The following is a 16,758-nucleotide window of genomic DNA, read 5'->3' on the forward strand; positions in this document are numbered from 1 at the left end:
GGCAGCTGTTGTCATTTTATGGTATTACTGAACATGTGCTTTAGCAATTTACCTCCTAATGACTCCTTTAAAAATATTTGCAAAATATGTTTCTGAGGGTTCATGAAACTGCAAAACGATGCAGCTTTATTTAAAACGATGGCTGGAAGAGGCTGCTTTGTGGTTGCTGTAGTAAAGTATAATCTACTTCTCTTAGCTTCCCAAATGTCTTAGAAATCATTCAGAAACATTTCAGATACCAGCTATAATATCTTAACAAAAAAGGATCTCTGATGTCTGTCATCATGTCACATCATTTTATGCAATATTATATCTGTTTGTGATGAGATCCAACATGACAGGCTGTAATGCAATGTAACGTATCAAAAAATGTAAATAATACACTTTTGGGGATTAGATATCTGCTGTCAATTCCTATAGCAAGAATCTGAACTGAATTTACTGAGGCGGATGGAAGCTCAGTGAACGCCAAACTGTCCATGGTGTTTGCGAACCAGCGCACATCACAGTTCACTGACTTGCCCAATTACTTTTGGGTAGTTTGGCACATATATAAATGCATTACAATGTTAAACAAAAGTTCTTGTGCCGTACACTGTTGTGAGTAAATTGTACTGTTAATTATAAATCCTTAAAGGAACAATGAAAACAGCTGAAAACCAGCTTGCACATTTTTAAACCTCTCTCTTAAAATTAGAAACAATAAGGATATTACTGACATAATCTATATGCTGTGAATAACAGAAATTGCAACTGGGGGGATACATGCTAACTGAAAAAAATGCACTCGGGGCCAAATCCTGGTCTATCTGAAATTGTTGCACAGCTCCTCTTGTCTTCAGTAGGACCAAGATTTGCCCTCTAGTGACCTAAGTACCTTCAGCTTCTATTTCCAAAGAGTAATCAAGTGCCACACGAATAGGTGGTATTATGCCTATGAACATATCAGGAGGCAAACAAAACATGTACTTTTTAAAATGATAAAGATTTATAAATATTGCCTCTGAATGAAAGTTCTCAACCACCACCTCATGTCTGGAAGAATATAAGCCACATTCATGAATAAAATGCAAGACAACATGTCTACCACTAATTAACATTTAATAGATGGTTTTTTTAAAAACAAAAGGCAAAAAGCCACTCTAGCCTACTTTCTGTCTACACTACAGGCATTTTTGCAAAAGTTTCCCATCATTGCTAACACTGATTCATCTGCACTGCTGTTAGGAGCTCTAGCCTAGACAAATGAACAGCTTTTTAAGCACTGTATCCATTCAACCTGCTCTAAGTAGGATTAGATAACATAGAGCTTTAAAAGCCCAGCAGCCTATATACTCTAGGGTTACTCACAGTGCTAATGCTGGTGCAGCTGAACTGGTGTTAGCTATAGTGAAGAGTGTCTGCAAATTCTCCCTAGTGTAGACATGGCTTAAAAGGTAAGCAGGCAAACTCTAGCCTGATACTGCAAATCCTAGGAATGGAACCTTTGATTTGCTGTCACAGTGATGACTTTTAATTGTCCCAATAAACAAGCTTTTTAAAAAGCTTCTAAAATGTTCTCTAATAACATACTTTGGTCTTTAGCCATAGAAATGCAGAAATAATTAGAAGTGCCATTGTGTACAGTGCCTTCTGGACTGGGCTGAAGGTGAAGGAGAAAGTATCATGCTATCCTTGTCAGCTGCAAGGGTAATTACTGCTGGCTGAAATTACTCAACATTTGTTTATAAGCTCCCCAGAGCATGCTGTAAATAGATTGTCTGTTATAGTCCAATCACATTAAAACGCTGCTCCTTGCAAACTGCTACCTCCTGTTTTCTGTAAGCTAGACAGAGAAAGCCTGCTGCTCACTTATTGAGCACTGAACACTGAAGAGCTATGTTTAATGTGATTGTTTTCATTAGCTCTTCTCTGTCCAATATCACATTTACTGTTTGCAGGCTTTGAAGACTGGCATGTTGCATCATTTTCATTTTCTGTAGCATGAATATCTTTATTACTGGAGGGCGTGTGCAACAATTGGATGAGATTTGTGGAACTGCAAAAACATCAGAGTCCCACACCAACATCTGCTTTCCTCTCGGGTGATGGTATTTTTGTCTTAGACTTTTAAATGTCTCTGATGTTTCCAATAGTGGTCATGCTACCTAAATCCATGCAAGCTATATTTCCATAAAAGGTTAGAAATAATTTATTTTGCTTAACACTGAATTTCACAATGCAGCATTGTCCTGTCCATTGTGACCTGGGTTGTATAAAAGAGTGATGCAGCCACCGCCTGTCTGCTTGATTTGCTCTGAGCTTGATTTACCACATCATATCACAACAGCCAAGGTATTTGCAATAAACCCGGGGCCAAATTCACCACTGATATATGCAGACATAATTCTATTGCAGTCAACAGCATTGCATCTGTTTCCACAAAGTTGAATTTTGTCAGCGAACTGAGTATTTAGGGGATAGAAATGACTGTTGAGACTTTTGAAAATGTAAAAATATGTTCTCTTTTTGGGGAAGAAAGGGTCTTTTAAACATTACCATGTACCAGGGTTAAGAGTTTGCTACCAGTATTTTATAAGTAATTAGTGATCACCATTTTTATGTTTCTCTTACCCTTGAAACACACAAGGATATTTCAGCATGGCTTATTTCTGTTTATTACTGATTACTCCCCCCAAATCAGTGCTGACTATACATATACAGTATTTACAGATGTGCTCCCCATAACATCAAAAGTATCTGAAAGGACTGGGAGAGAGGGCTACCCACGGTACCCACAGAGGTATACATTCATTCTAGGAAAGGGATAGGCATTTAAAACAATGCATTGAGGTTGATGTAGCTAAGACGATTTACATCAGTGGAGGAGCTGCCCCAGAGTACTTACTATACAAAATAAGGGCTTGTCTTAAGGGATAATGTGCATTATAGGGGTGTGAGTTCTGAAGCACACTAATGTGTTGTGCTTTAATTGGTCTGTGTAGATCAGGGGAAAACTATGGCCCGCGGGCCACATCCAGCCCGCAGGACTGTCCTGCCCGGCCCCCGAGCTCCTGGCCTGGTAGGCTAGCCCCAGCTCCTCCCCCTCCCCCACAGCCTCAGCTCGCGTGCTCTGCCGCCGGTGCAATGCTCTGGGCGGTCGGGCTGTGTGCTCCTGGGCAGGGTCGGCTCCAGACCCCAGCGCGCCAAGTGCGTGCTTGGGGCGGCGTCCTGCGGGAGGGCGGCAGGCGGCTCCGGTGGACCTCCCGCAGGCATGCCTGCGGAGGGTCCGCTGGTCCTGCGGTTCCGGTGGACCTCCTGCAGATGTGCCTGTGGGAGGTCCACCGGAGCCGCGAGACCAGCGGACACTCCGTGGGCACGTCTGCAGGAGGTCCACCGGAGCCGCAGGACCGGCGACCAGCAGAGCGCCCCCCGCGGTGTGCTGCCCTGCTTGGGGCGGCGCAAATTGTACAGCCGCCCCTGCTCCTGGGGCAGTGCAGCTGCACAGCCCGGCATGACCCGGTGCTCTGTGCTGCATGGTAGTAGGGGCGGCAGCATGGCCTGCCTCTAGCTGGGCGGCGCAGCTGTAGTGCCGCCAGCCACCGGTGCTCGAGGCAGTGCGGTAAGGGGGAAGGGAGCGGGGGGGTGGGTTGGATAGAGAGCAGGGGAGTTCGGGGTAGTGGTCAGGGATAGGGGTCGGGGGGGAATAGGGGGTTGAATGCAGGTAGGGGTCCCAGGGGGCAGTGAGGAAGGAAGGGAGGGGTTGGATGGGGCAGGCGTCCTGGGAGGGCCGTCAGGAATGAGAGGAGGGGTTGAGTGGCGTGGCGGCAGTCTAGGGGCAGTCAGGGAACAGGGATCAGGGGTGTGTGGATGGGGCAGGGATCCCAAAGGGGCCATCAGGGAGCAGGGGGGTTGGATGGGGCAGGAGTCCTGGGAGAGGGGCAGATAGGAGATGGGGGCTGGGCCACAATCCCCTCTCCTAACCGGCCCGCCATACAATTTACAAAACCTGATGTGGCCCTCAGGTCAAAAAGATTGCCCACCTCTGGTGTAGATCCTGCTAGTGCAAACTAAATCGTGCCTAGTGCACTTTAGCGTAGTCCTATAATTCCCAAGTGAACATTTACTGCGCACCAGCAGGGTCTGCATGGACAAATTAATGCCCAACATATTAGCACACTTTAGGAATCCCCCCACCCGAGAGTGCAATACCCCACTGTGTAGGCAGCCCCAAGACAACAAGGCAGCAACACAAGTAACCAGAACAGTTACAGAAAGAAGCTAAATAATGGGAAGAAAATAAATTCTGTGAGTAGAACGGTTCGGACAAAGAAAGGGCAGGCAAAATGTGTTCAGCAGGCACCTACCAGCCTAATGTGTCCTATGTTCCCTTCTTCCTAATTTTAAAATTTCCACAAAGCTTCAGGTCTTTGCAAGCCACTGGGGAAGGGGCAGTATTCAGTTTTGGATACCCACATTTTCTCTTAACTAGAATCATTGTCTGTGGAAAACTGTACTTCTGGGAAAGATGCTAGAGTGCTAGAAATGATGATTAAATTGCACATTAAGATAATTCCTGGAAGTACTACTTCCTTGAGGCTGTCCTTCCAGGAATGGCAATAACAGCATCACTGCTCTGTCGGTGTTTTAGGTGTATCCACAAGCGGACATAGGAGATAGGTATTTTAGTACTGCTTATTTTCAGTTACTTCAGGTGGTTCATTGGTGTCTAGATTCAGGGACATTGTTATTTTAAAAAGCTAGCTAACACAAAGTAAAACAACCCTTTGATGCTGAATAATACCTATTGTTTTGCAATAAACTGAAGCCATTTTTTTAATGCAGGTAACATTTTTATGTGTTTCCATTACTGATTTTGTGCCATTAGAGAAGCAGTGAATCTTTAAAGAGAAACTTCCTACAGCTAAAAAAGACATTAAGGGGGGAAAAAAGCTGGGAGCCATAGTGACAGGTACAACTAAGGCTGTATCCTTCGGTTCCCTGGAAACCAGTCAAACACTATCTCATCTTGCAATGGTTGTGTCTGATCCTCTGCTTCAGACATCCTCCTAATAATGGCAACTACAGAGGTGACTCTCGGCAAATAAGGGCTTGCAGCAACTGGACATCCATCATATATCTCCAGAGCAACATTAGACCACCCTAATGGGTACTCCCGTCTTCATTATGATATTAATTCTCTAAATTTCCGAAGTGATTTCATTTGTAAAATGACAAAGGCTGGCTGCTCAGGAGACAAACTGTTTTCATCCCCCTCCTGCATGCTTACAAAGGCTCACTCGTTTTAGTCTTTGGGGGAAAAGAAATTTGATAGCATCAGATCTCTTGTGATACACAAGGCTGCCTAACAGCTACACCACCTGCCAGCACTGCATGCCTGACCATCCAGCCTGAAGATTTCTAAAGCAATGGTTGATGAGTGGAACATAGATGTTTGTCCGGGGGAAAAAAAAACTATGCAGAGAGAAAACGGAGGCTGTATAAAATTCTCAGCATGGAAGTAAGGCAGGATTGAGGGTAAGGGTGAGGTCAGAGCCAAGGCTGGAAACTGAATCAATCTGAACAGGGGTGGTTTGGTTAGACTAGGTAAAAGCATGATTTTTCCCCCCTTGTGTATAAAAACCTTTGTTATGGCTACAAATTCAGTGACAGCCAACCAAGCAAACCTTCAACAAGGAGGCAATTCTTTTCACACCTCCTTATACTTCAGCCCCCTGGGATTAAAAAAAAAATCAGTAAAGTCTGTGATACCATCAGTGCTTGCCCCAGATAGTAACTAAAATGTCTCTCTGACAATGATGAGGAGTTAGCAGGTTCCTCTAAGACAGCAGTAATCAGTAGTAAACCAGCCAGTGACTATATCTAGGAGTAATAAAAACCAAGAAACATCTAATACATTGAAATCTGAACAAGACAGCACCATTACTGGGCACCTTCCTGTTGTAGACAACCACCTCAAAAAAAACCCACAACAACAACCATACTTGAGCTGATTTTCTTATCACAGAGGTTAGTTTAAATCTATTGCCTTCCCTGGAGTTCTGATTCACACTGGGACACATGAGAGGAGAAACAGGCCCACCAGCACAATTCTCATGAACATAGAAGATCAACTTCATTAGGCAACCAATTTTAGTTGGTTCCTTGGTTGCTTACTTACAATTTCACTCTATTAACTGATTTGTTTCAACTCCAACAGTCCCTTTCTTTTGTGCCACCTACTACACATAGTCTGTTTTAGCTAACCATCCTTCCTGCATTCAGTAGTCCCACAGCTCCCAGAGCTAGGTGTTATTAACTAAGGGCCTGTTCCTGTAAAGTAATCTAAACACATAGGATACACATTCTTCAGTGGGAGTGTGGTGGGTGAATTGTTTGGCAGGACTGGGGCCTAAGATTGCATATAGGTACCTGTTTTGCACCCCCACTACTGGCTATGCACACATAAATCTCTAAAATGTATATGGTTAGACAGGTGGCTATTTAGCTACACGGAGGTGCACATCTGATAGATTGCACACAAAGTAATGTCTATAATTTTGAGGCCTGAGCCAAAATTCACAGGAGTCTTTCTGTTGACTTTAGTGGGCTTTGGCTCAGATCCTCATTCATAATCAGGCCCTTCATTATTAAATTAGAAAGAGATATTCACAGAGTGGCTCAAATTCCATAAATGTGGGCACCCATTATAAAAGCCTATTTAATGAAGTTGCGAATTAAGCTCTATAGTTTTTATAAACACAACCCTTGCATGGCATACAGGTTGGAGCAGTTTCAGGTTCTTCCCAATGCCTCCACTGATTTGTTGACTGTCCTTGGACAAATCACTTAGTGCCAGATGTTTAATGATATTTAGGTACCTGAAGCTAGAGAGAGGCTCCTGGTGGGTTTTTCAAAAGCCCCTAAGTCAGGGGTGAGCTGCACACGGTTCGCAACGGTTCGCGCAAACCGTTTGCTAAAATTAGACGCTGGACAGAGAACCGGAGGCTAAAGAGCCAGGCAGGTAGGAGAACAACTCTGGTCTGCTGGCCGGATGTGGACAGCAGGACCGCCCTGTCTCCCACCTGAGCAGCTCCCAGGATTCCCTGCCCTCTACCTACCCCCCGCAGAGCCGCATGGTGGTCAGCCCGCCGCCAGCTCAGCTGAGCTCCAGTTTCATGCTGATGATCTGAGCGGCCGCCAAAAGGTAAGAGGGGACTGGGTGCTTCAGGGTCGCCGGGGGCAAGTGGGGCAATTTGCCCCGGGCCCTGCAGGGGCCCCCCCACCCCCCCAGGATGCCCCCCCCTCCCCCCTCCCCCCCCAGAGCCGCAGTGACCAGCCACAGCTTTGTCCTGCTGCTTTGAGCGGCCGCCAAGGTAAGGGGGGAGCTGGGAGCTCCAGGGCCGCCTGGGGACAAGTGGGGCAATTTGCCCCAGGCCCTGCAGGGGCCCCCTGTCCCACGAGGATGCCCCCCTGCCCCGCCCCGCCCCCTCCCCCCGCAGAGGCCAGCCACAGGCAGCTGGGCAGCTCAGCGGAGCTCCAGCTTGTCTTGCTGCTTTGAGCGGCTGGCAAAGGGGGGGCTGCGAGCTCCAGGGTCGCCCGGGGGGCAATTTGTGGGGCAATTTGCCCCAGGCCCTGCAGGGGCCCCCTGTCCCATGAGGATGCCCCCTCCCCCCACAGAGCCGCAGTGGCCAGCCGCAGGCAGCTGGGCAGCTCAGCGGAGCTCTAGCTTGTCCAGCTGCTTTGAGCGGCCACCAAAGTAAGGGGGGGCTGCGAGCTTCGGGGCCCACCTGGGGTGGGAAGAGTGAGTGGGGCAATTTGCCCCAGTCCCTGCAGGGCCCCCCTGCCCCATGAGGATGTCCCCCCCCTTGACTCCACCTTCCCCCATCCAACCCCCGGCTCAGAGCATTGTGCATATTTTAGTTAGGGGAGTACTGTAGTGGGGACCACCTGTGTATAGTGTGTGTGCCAGACGGAGCTGTGTGTTGTAACTTAAGTAGTTCACATGTAATATTTTAAAATACAAGAAAAGGCATTTAATTCTTTATTATTGTTTGCTTACTCATACATCTTTATATATTTTTTCTTTTCAAATGTATTTTAAATTCATGTAATAAAGCAATACTTTGTTTCTATTGTAATAAACTTTTATAAAAAAATTTTTTATTCTTAAGTATGACTTCCAATGATTCAATGCATTGCCATTTCTTATGGAGAAAAGGTACAAAAATACATACTGTGGACGAACATCCCATCAGAACTTTTTATAGGGAACCCGTTGTTAAATCAGAACTTTTTATAGGGAACCGGTTGTTAAGATTTTGGCAGCTCATCACTGCCCTAAGTCCCTAACTCCCATTGATTTCACTAAGACTTAGGTAACCTTACTAGGAGCCTATCTGCATCTTAGTGCCAGATTTTTAAAGGTATGTAGCTGTATAAAAATGCAGATAGGTAATCTTACTAGGAGCCTATCTGCATTTTTATACAGCTACATACCTTTAAAAATCTGGCACTAAGTCTGCTTGCATCCGAAGAAGTGGGTATTCACCCACGAAAGCTCATGCTGCAAAACATCTGTTAGTCTATAAGGTGCCACAGGATTCTTTGCTGCTTCTACAGAACCAGACTAACACGGCTACCCCTCTGATACTCTCTATCTTCAGGCACCTAAATACCTTTAAAAATCTAGACCTACTTTCTCACGCCCCTAAGGGCCTCATACTTTAGTTTTCTCAACCTATAATTTCTGCTTACCTATTTTTCAGAGGTGTGGTGAGATTTAACACAGTTTTTAGCTTCTCTGATGCAGAGCAGTGTGGTACACTGTATTACTATTGTTGTAGCATATTTGGGGGAAAAAGGTTAACTGTCTAAAGAGCCACTTTAAGAAACACATTTTTGTTATAATAAATAGTTCATCTTCATATATATGTTTAGCATAATTAAATTCAGGGAGCATCCTCCAAGGAACTATGTTAATTTGTTTAATGCCTTTAGAGCCCAATATATAAGATGCCATATCATTATACACATATTTACCAGACACCTACCTATTCATTAGATGAAGTGGATGAAGTGCCTGGAAGTGTGTAGGCTACTAGGTTTTCCACCAAGGCATTGTTCCTGGCAGGGCCAGCTCCAGCCTCCAGCACGCCAAGCGTGCGCTTGGGGCGGCATTTTGCTGGGAGGGCGGCAGGCGGCTCCGGCGGACCTTCTGCAGTCATGCCTGAGGGAGGTCCACCGGAGCTGCGGGACGAGCGGCTCCGGTGGACCTCCTGCAGGCATGACTGCGGATGCTCCACCGGAGCCGCGGGCCCAGCGACTGCCAGCGCCCCTCCCCCCCCGCGGCGTGCCGCCGTGCTTGGTGCAGCCAAATTCCTAGAGCCGCCCCTGGTTCCTGGACCCCACCTGAGGACTCCAGCCTCAGATTCCAGCTAGATGATCTCAGATACACTTGAAGTTGCAGTCTTAGCTGACTGCTTTCAATCTTTTCTCTTTTTGCTTTTCTGTTACTCTATCCCTACTGGCGAGTCCTGATTAATATAAGGGATTATCTACACATGGAGTTATTCAGGAATAGTTGTTAATGAATAACACCATGTGTAGACAAGCCCTAAGTGAAATGAGAATGTGGTTACAAGAAGATAGTTGGAATCCTGCATTTCCAAGAGGGCAACAGATGCCTTCCATCTGAGGGATCAGTCTCTTTATTTAAAAAAAAATGTCCTATTTTCATAGGCAACCAAAATTTCTCACTATATTTGTGGGATTTCCCATTCAGGTTATAGGGAACGCAGCAAATACTGACAGTTACTAATATTGAATCCTGTCAGGTGCTGAGAACTCTTGTGGAGCGCTGTGGTTCCACAACTCCCATTGACATAAATGGGAGTTGAGGCTGTTCACTACCTCACAAGAGGGCTTCACACCCTTCAGGTTCAAGCCCTAATTTTTAATGGCTCTCACTGTAAAATAATATATGAATTTTGCACATGGAGTCAATAAATTTATGTGGGCTTAAAGCTAATTCCTAGTAATTCTAAACACTTTTGTGATTTTTGCATATGATGGACTGAATTCAGCCCTGGTGTAAGCATGTTCACCATGACTGCTTATCCCAGCTCTGAATTTGGCCCTATACATTAGGCTTATAATACTGTTAACATGAATCCCAACCACCAAAATAAACTGATAGCAGTTAAAGCCTTAGTTGTATGTTTCTCCACTGTCATATAAATGTAAAAGTGTTTGCTTGGTGTAGATGAATGGGCAGATGGTCTTTCTTTCCATATAAACTTACGTTTTCTAACACGTAGTGTTCCACTCCATCTTAAAGAGTGTAATAGTACTGTACTTTCCTGCTTTAAATGAATCCCTTACCAATGTTGTCAATGAAAACTCTGTTTGCCGTAAATCCTACAGGTTTTTTTTTCAGTCTAGCAACTACAGATCCTGGCTCAGGCTTTCACACCCAGTCGGGTGAGCCAGTATAAATTCAGCCCCCCCCCAGTGGATGTTTTGTTTTCTCTTCCATGGCTGCATTCTGCAGAGAGCCAAAAAGATGTTGAGACTTCACCCTCATTAATCTTGTTCCCATGGACATCAGTCTGCCTGATTCATTAGGACCAGAAAGTTGCCCTTTCTTAAGCACTTTGAATGTTCCAAATTAATCTCGTTCAGAACTGGAGTAACTGGTGCTTTCTGCAGAGAATGGCTGCCCTCTTAATGTTGGAGGAAATTAGCCTCCTGGGTATAATTTTCGGACCTGTAGTAGATTTTTACATTCCTACATTTAGGGGACTGGGTAAAATCCTCAATGCCACTCTAGCCTCTGTGCTTTCCTCTGATGGTGCTCAGGGCAATGGGAAAGCTGTCTTAAGCAGCCAGCAGGAGATTCCTCTTGTGAAAGAGAATCCCAAGGGGCTTTAAGCACAGTAGCTGGGCAGGAAAGAAGCTGGAACATACTGGGGGGAAGTGAAGTGATCCCTAGATGAGCCATTACTGCCTGTGCAAGATCAACCTGAGACTGATCTAACTTGAACTGTCTGCCTCCAGAGTCAGGGAGGGAGATAGGTGGAAAGGTGGTGCAAGCCATATGCATAATCAAGGAGGCTGCCATAACTTAAAGCAATTCCGTGGGATGTGTCAAAAACACCTGGGGCCATTTCAACCCTGGAGCAACTCAGAATTGTTAGGACACAAATGTGGCTCAAAGTCACCTACCCCCAACCGTGTTTCCCGGAGGCACTGCACAGAATCTGACCCATGGTCTGCTCACAAATATTGCACAAGCAGAAAACAAGCTGTTTTCTGTTTTCATTCCTCGTCAGAGCAAACCAATACCTATACACCAATACACCTATCTTGAGGAGTTTTCTTTATTGATGACTCCCTCCCTGCCTGTAAAAATGTAATATTTTCTACAGTTACCACCCAGGTAAAAAGACTTCACTGTGGAAATAGAAGCAGCATTACCAGATGAGAAAGTCTACAAAGGAACTGACCTAAACCAAGGTTTTTAAAACATTGTAAATTGTTTCCAAACCTTGACAAATGGTCACTTTGGCTTGGAAAGTCTTTGTTGTTGTGACTTATCCTCTAATTGTCTTACCCTGGTCCCCAGGGTTAGGGTTGTACTAGTATGTTCAATTATAATACTGGATTACGAGTTTGATCTGGGCTTCACTGTGTTGCTGTAGTAGGTTCCCAAATAGCCAGTGGAGCTCTGTGAATAGTTCCAAAGTTTGTTCAACGTAGACTTTATTTGGAATTCAGTAGAACAGCAGCAACACTAGAAGGACACCATGACATCCGTGGACTTGGCTGTGTGTCTATAAGTGCATGGACGGATAAATGAAATTATTCTGGGACTTCTTGTTGCAAGGAGTCAGCTTGGGTATTTCAGATCTAATTAATGAAAGCTCAGTAAAGTTAACTTTACTCAGGTATTAAATTTTTTTAATTAGGCATCCAAACTATAATATTCTGCAATATACTATTAAAAACACTCTTTTTCTGTTGAATACAGAAAAGATACTAAGTTGACTTGTTCCTTGCTTTTCTAATGGTTATGCAAAATGTGTATGTAGGCATTTATCACACATTAAGCAGGTGCCCCCAGTAATGGCAAGTTTGTGACTGTATAACTTTTATATCTAACTGAAATGCTGTACCTTCACCTCAGCAGGTTTTACAGATTTCAAGAGAACCTTGGCTGTGGACCTCATGCTTGTTAACAGAATCTGCAGCAGAAAGGAAAAAAGCAATGTCAATGCAGGCAGTGGACTGGATAGCTCTGGGCTGCCATTGAATGATGTATGGTCTTGCAGCAGCTGGGGAAAAATAGCTTAACAGAGAGAAATATTAGTGTTGCATTGCATATTCTTGTGCAATAGAGGCCTTGAATCTCAAATACCCCGCAACTTGCATGTATTTCAGCACAACAGTCCTCAGAGTGCATTACATAAATCTGAATTCCAGGCAGAACTATGCAGACTTGAAAACCCTCCTTCTCTGAACTCTATTATTTATAAGATTAAAACCCCAGAGCTTTAAAATGGCAGGTTTATTGGCAAGTACAATGTACATTTCATTCTGAATGGACAAAAGCCTTTGAGCTTACCTGAGTATGCACGGAAACCTTCCTGCTTGCCCTCAGTGCTAGCATATGTACTAGTGGAGGCCACCATTTCCTCCAGGGGTGCAAAACAAGTGTCCTGTTGGGAGCTCCACTTGTACCACTAATAAGATCCTATTGGAGAAGAGCTCTTTCCTTATACAGAGTAGGTATATGACCTGCCTTCAGAACTGAGTCAGCAGCAGAACTACTCATAGGAAATACTACCTATAGCTAATACTTTATCCATTCAGTTTAGCCCTTGTGTTTCTATGCAAAATATCCACAAGCAGATGCTGAACTTTACAGATATGCTCAGTATTCAAAACTGTTCTGGGCTGCTCACAAACTACTTGCTCTGACTATATTGTCAACTATTTGCTATTCATGGTGTATGATTAGTCCCTTAAATCACATATCATTAGTTTTGCTTCCAGACTGGATGTGTGAACTGAAATTTGTATAAACAGAAGGAGAGAAAGAGATTATAGGATGGCCATGCAAACATTTCTGGTCCATAGCTTTGCCTAAACATGTTCACATAAGTATTTGCAAGACTTTCTACAAATATTCTTGCAACTAAGAAACTGCCATATTTGCTCAGATGTATTCAGAAGCTGGGTTTTCATGACAGATGATTTTTTACGTTTATAAACTCATATAAAAAAGCACAAACATATCTTCCTATTGTATATTCCAGATCAATCTAAAACTCTTTATTATAGAATTTTTCTCTCTTTTGCCATGTGATCTCAGGAGCCAGTTATTTAAGAAGCCACAGAAAGAACCAGGCTGTATTCCTAAATTTCTAGATGTTGAAAGCACTCGATCTTCTGTGTTTGGCTGTTAAAGGCTATACTCTGTGAGCCAGAAGAAAAAAGGAATAGAAATTATAGTATCAGAGGAATTTCTGGCAAAGCAGTTTAAAGATTCAGAGTCAGTCTTCCAAAGTGTCAAATGTCTTTCAGATGTGTTAATGGCAGTGAAATATACTCATCAACCTTTAAGAAAGAAAGGTTTGTACAGCTGCTTACCATTGCTACATCTGCACGTAAAAATTTCCTCCCCTGTTCTCAAATCACAGACGAGGGAGGAAAACAGGATCCTTTACTGGAAGAAGAGTTATGTTAGCCTCTTTGACTTATACTGCAGCAAGAACTTTGAAAAGTTGTTGACCACATGTGCTAATCACATCCCCTTGAAATTTGAGAGTTAGCTCAGACACTCTTTGCACAGGAAGAAACTGTGTCCAACAGAGATACACTTGGGGGGTGTGGGGATGATGGAATAAAAAAATGTTGTATGGGCCCCATCCTTAGAAAATGTGTATTAGATAAGATGATGATTGGGCCAGTGTAACGGATATAATTGCAAGGGACAAAGGAAGAGTGTCTGTTTTTTGTAAGGCAAAAAATCAAAGATCCAATTAATCAAAGATCCACATGCATCCGACGAAGTGGGTATTCACCCACAAAAGCTCATGCTCCAATACATCTGTTAGTCTATAAGGTGCCACAGGACTCTTTGCTGCTTTTACAGATCCAGACTAACACGGCTACCCCTCTGATAATTAAGCTCTTGTATCTGTTACTACCCACAAATAAGAACACTACTAAGTGTTCCCAACTCCTCCAGCAAGTGTCCTAACTTCTCTTCTCTTCCTGATCATTAAAAGAAGGAAAAGGGCCCAACAAAAATCCTAGGGCTAACAAGATATGTACAAGGCTTCACTTTTTACTCACACTGCTTCTTGTTACTACTTTTCCCCTCCCTGTTGTCTAGCTCAGTTGTAAGCTCTCTGGCTGTAAAGCACCTAGTACATTGTTGATGCCATATAACGAATAAAGAATAAAAATACCATGGTCAAAAGAAATTACTTGCCAATTTATCAAAGTTTAACAAGCTGTAAGCATTGTCTCCAATTAAATTACCCTCTATTTACCACCTAGGTATAGCCCAAAGGTATTTCATGTTATATCAGCCAGTATTAATTATTATTATTATTGAACATACTTTTAAGGCATCTATCCCCCCTCAATAGCTTGACAAATGTTACATGGCTTAGAATAAGAGCAAATACAATTTTCCAGCTATGTGGCACAAATATTCTGTAGTACTGTTGTGACAAAGTGGACCTATAAGTTTACCGGAATTGTGAACTCAACTGTCAAGAGTACATAAAAGTTCACAAGATGTTACAATAACATATAACAACAAATGTTGATGGGAAAATGTATGAAAGGGAGACAGAATGACTAAATTAGTTGAAACAAAAAGGCCAAGTTGATATGATTCAAGGACTGTGCTGAATTTATGTTTGTTAAAAATAGGATATTTGGAGCCGGAAGTTAATAAACCAAAATTGGTATGGCAGATATTAAGCCTAATAGATGGACAAAATAATAAGGGCACAGGCTATTTCAATGCATCACTCCCTTTTTGGGTCCCTAAAAGAAAAGGACAAAAGAACAAAATAAGAACAGATGGAAAGAACAGACGGAGGCTACTAGAGTGAGCTTCACCATCATAGCTGCCACCCCCAACAATTCCTGGGACCCCAGGCCTTCATCATCCTGATTCTAAAAAGTGCCCTTATCAAAACAGGGCAGAAAAAGAGGGATGCAGACACTATCACCACCTCTACCATCTTCAGCTGAACTCCTGGGATGACAGTTATTACCATCTTTAATGCCATCTAAGAGATTGTCAAACAGGTTTTTTTCCTTCTAAAACTCTCTGGCTAAAGAGAAATGGAGCAAGAAATGTTGTCACAATGAAAGCCTTATTTAATACTTTGCATTTCAAATGTTTTAACTGTTTTTCTTCTTTTCTGTATCTTTAATAAAAGGTTAAGACGATGTTAATAATGTGTTTGGCATGGTGCTAAGCAGGCTGAGGTCTCTGTATACCAAATCCTGGACCTTGTTTAACACTGTTTAATGTTGGACAGTGACTGGGTAATGTTAACACCTTTGGCCCATTTATTTAATCTAAATTAACACAACCGTCCTCTCGCCCAACTTCCGGGCATCAGTATAACCCTAAAGAACAGAGATGGAGACCACCCAGCAAGGATTCCGGAGCCTGTAATTACTAGAAAACATAGACAAATTATAATATTAATTATTATTAATTTATTTGTATTATAATGGTACTTAGAAGTCCCAACCAGGTCAGGACCCCAGAACACTGGATGCTGTACATACATATAGAAAAAGACAAGAAGTTACAGTTTTAAAGATAAGACTAACAGGTGGGTGAAATGGACAAAAGGGGAAGGGATGACCAGAGTACTGTAATAAGGACATGTTTTGCACAGACTAATTATGTGTAACCCCCTTTTCTTCCTGGGTTACTCAGGAGCAGGAAACACTCACCTGGGTGCCTGATGTTGTTGACAATAAAAGAGATCCTGAGAATGCCCATGGTGATGATGGATAGGTGGGAATCCTCTATCCACTCCTCTGCTGCAGTCCTTTTACTTATAAAAGAAATTAATCTTAGTGGTGCCTGAAACTTGCTGGGCCCTGTACACACTCACCGGCATGCCTTGGGAGCCTCCACGAGTAAAAATGAGCAAATCTATGCAATGGGTCTAACTCAGAAGTATCAATTATAAACAATATACAACCAATAGACACTTAGATTGGAGTTAATACACCTTTACTGCACAACTTAGAAAAACACGACCTAACAGACTGAGATTAATTAAAATGTCACAACCACTTTAAATCAGCAGGGGGCACTTCAATAAATCAATTAATAATTGCTGGTTACAGTAGTAAATGAAACTTAATCACCTTACATTTACACCAGCACTATTTACCCCACCCCAAAATGTTCACTCCTCTGAAATTCAACGTTCTAGATGCTTGCTTGCATGGGCGTACTTGAGGATTGGGGACTCTGTTGGTCTGGCAAAGAACGCCAGCCCAGGCAACAAGGGGCAGAGCAATTCTAACTTGGGCTCATTCCAAACTGCACAACTCCTCTGAAGATGGGAGTTGTTATAAGCAGAGGTCATTAACCCTGCATCCTGCTTAGACAGTAAGAACATTTTGTCTCTTCACAGACTCAGGGAATCACCTTAAAGTCCCTTTGCTTTCCTCTTTCCCCTGCAAGCACTTTCTCAGACAACAAAGGCGGTGGTTACTCATACT

At 43.4% G+C, this 16,758-nt stretch overlaps 1 long non-coding RNA gene across 1 annotated transcript in view; it reads right to left on the bottom strand.

Moving 5' to 3' along the window:
• LOC120374917 overlaps positions 1 to 16,027 on the bottom strand; it is an 80,707-nt gene extending 64,680 nt beyond the window's left edge. The window contains exons 1-2 of the long non-coding RNA XR_005586337.1: positions 15,976 to 16,027; positions 12,156 to 12,224 (exon numbers count right to left, since the gene is read on the bottom strand). This is a non-coding gene — a long non-coding RNA (uncharacterized LOC120374917). The remainder of the gene's footprint in view (positions 1 to 12,155; positions 12,225 to 15,975) is intronic.
• Positions 16,028 to 16,758: the final 731 nt, after the last annotated feature.

This window comes from Mauremys reevesii, linkage group 11, assembly GCF_016161935.1.
Source record: "Mauremys reevesii isolate NIE-2019 linkage group 11, ASM1616193v1, whole genome shotgun sequence".
Classification (NCBI taxonomy): Eukaryota; Metazoa; Chordata; order Testudines; family Geoemydidae; genus Mauremys; species Mauremys reevesii.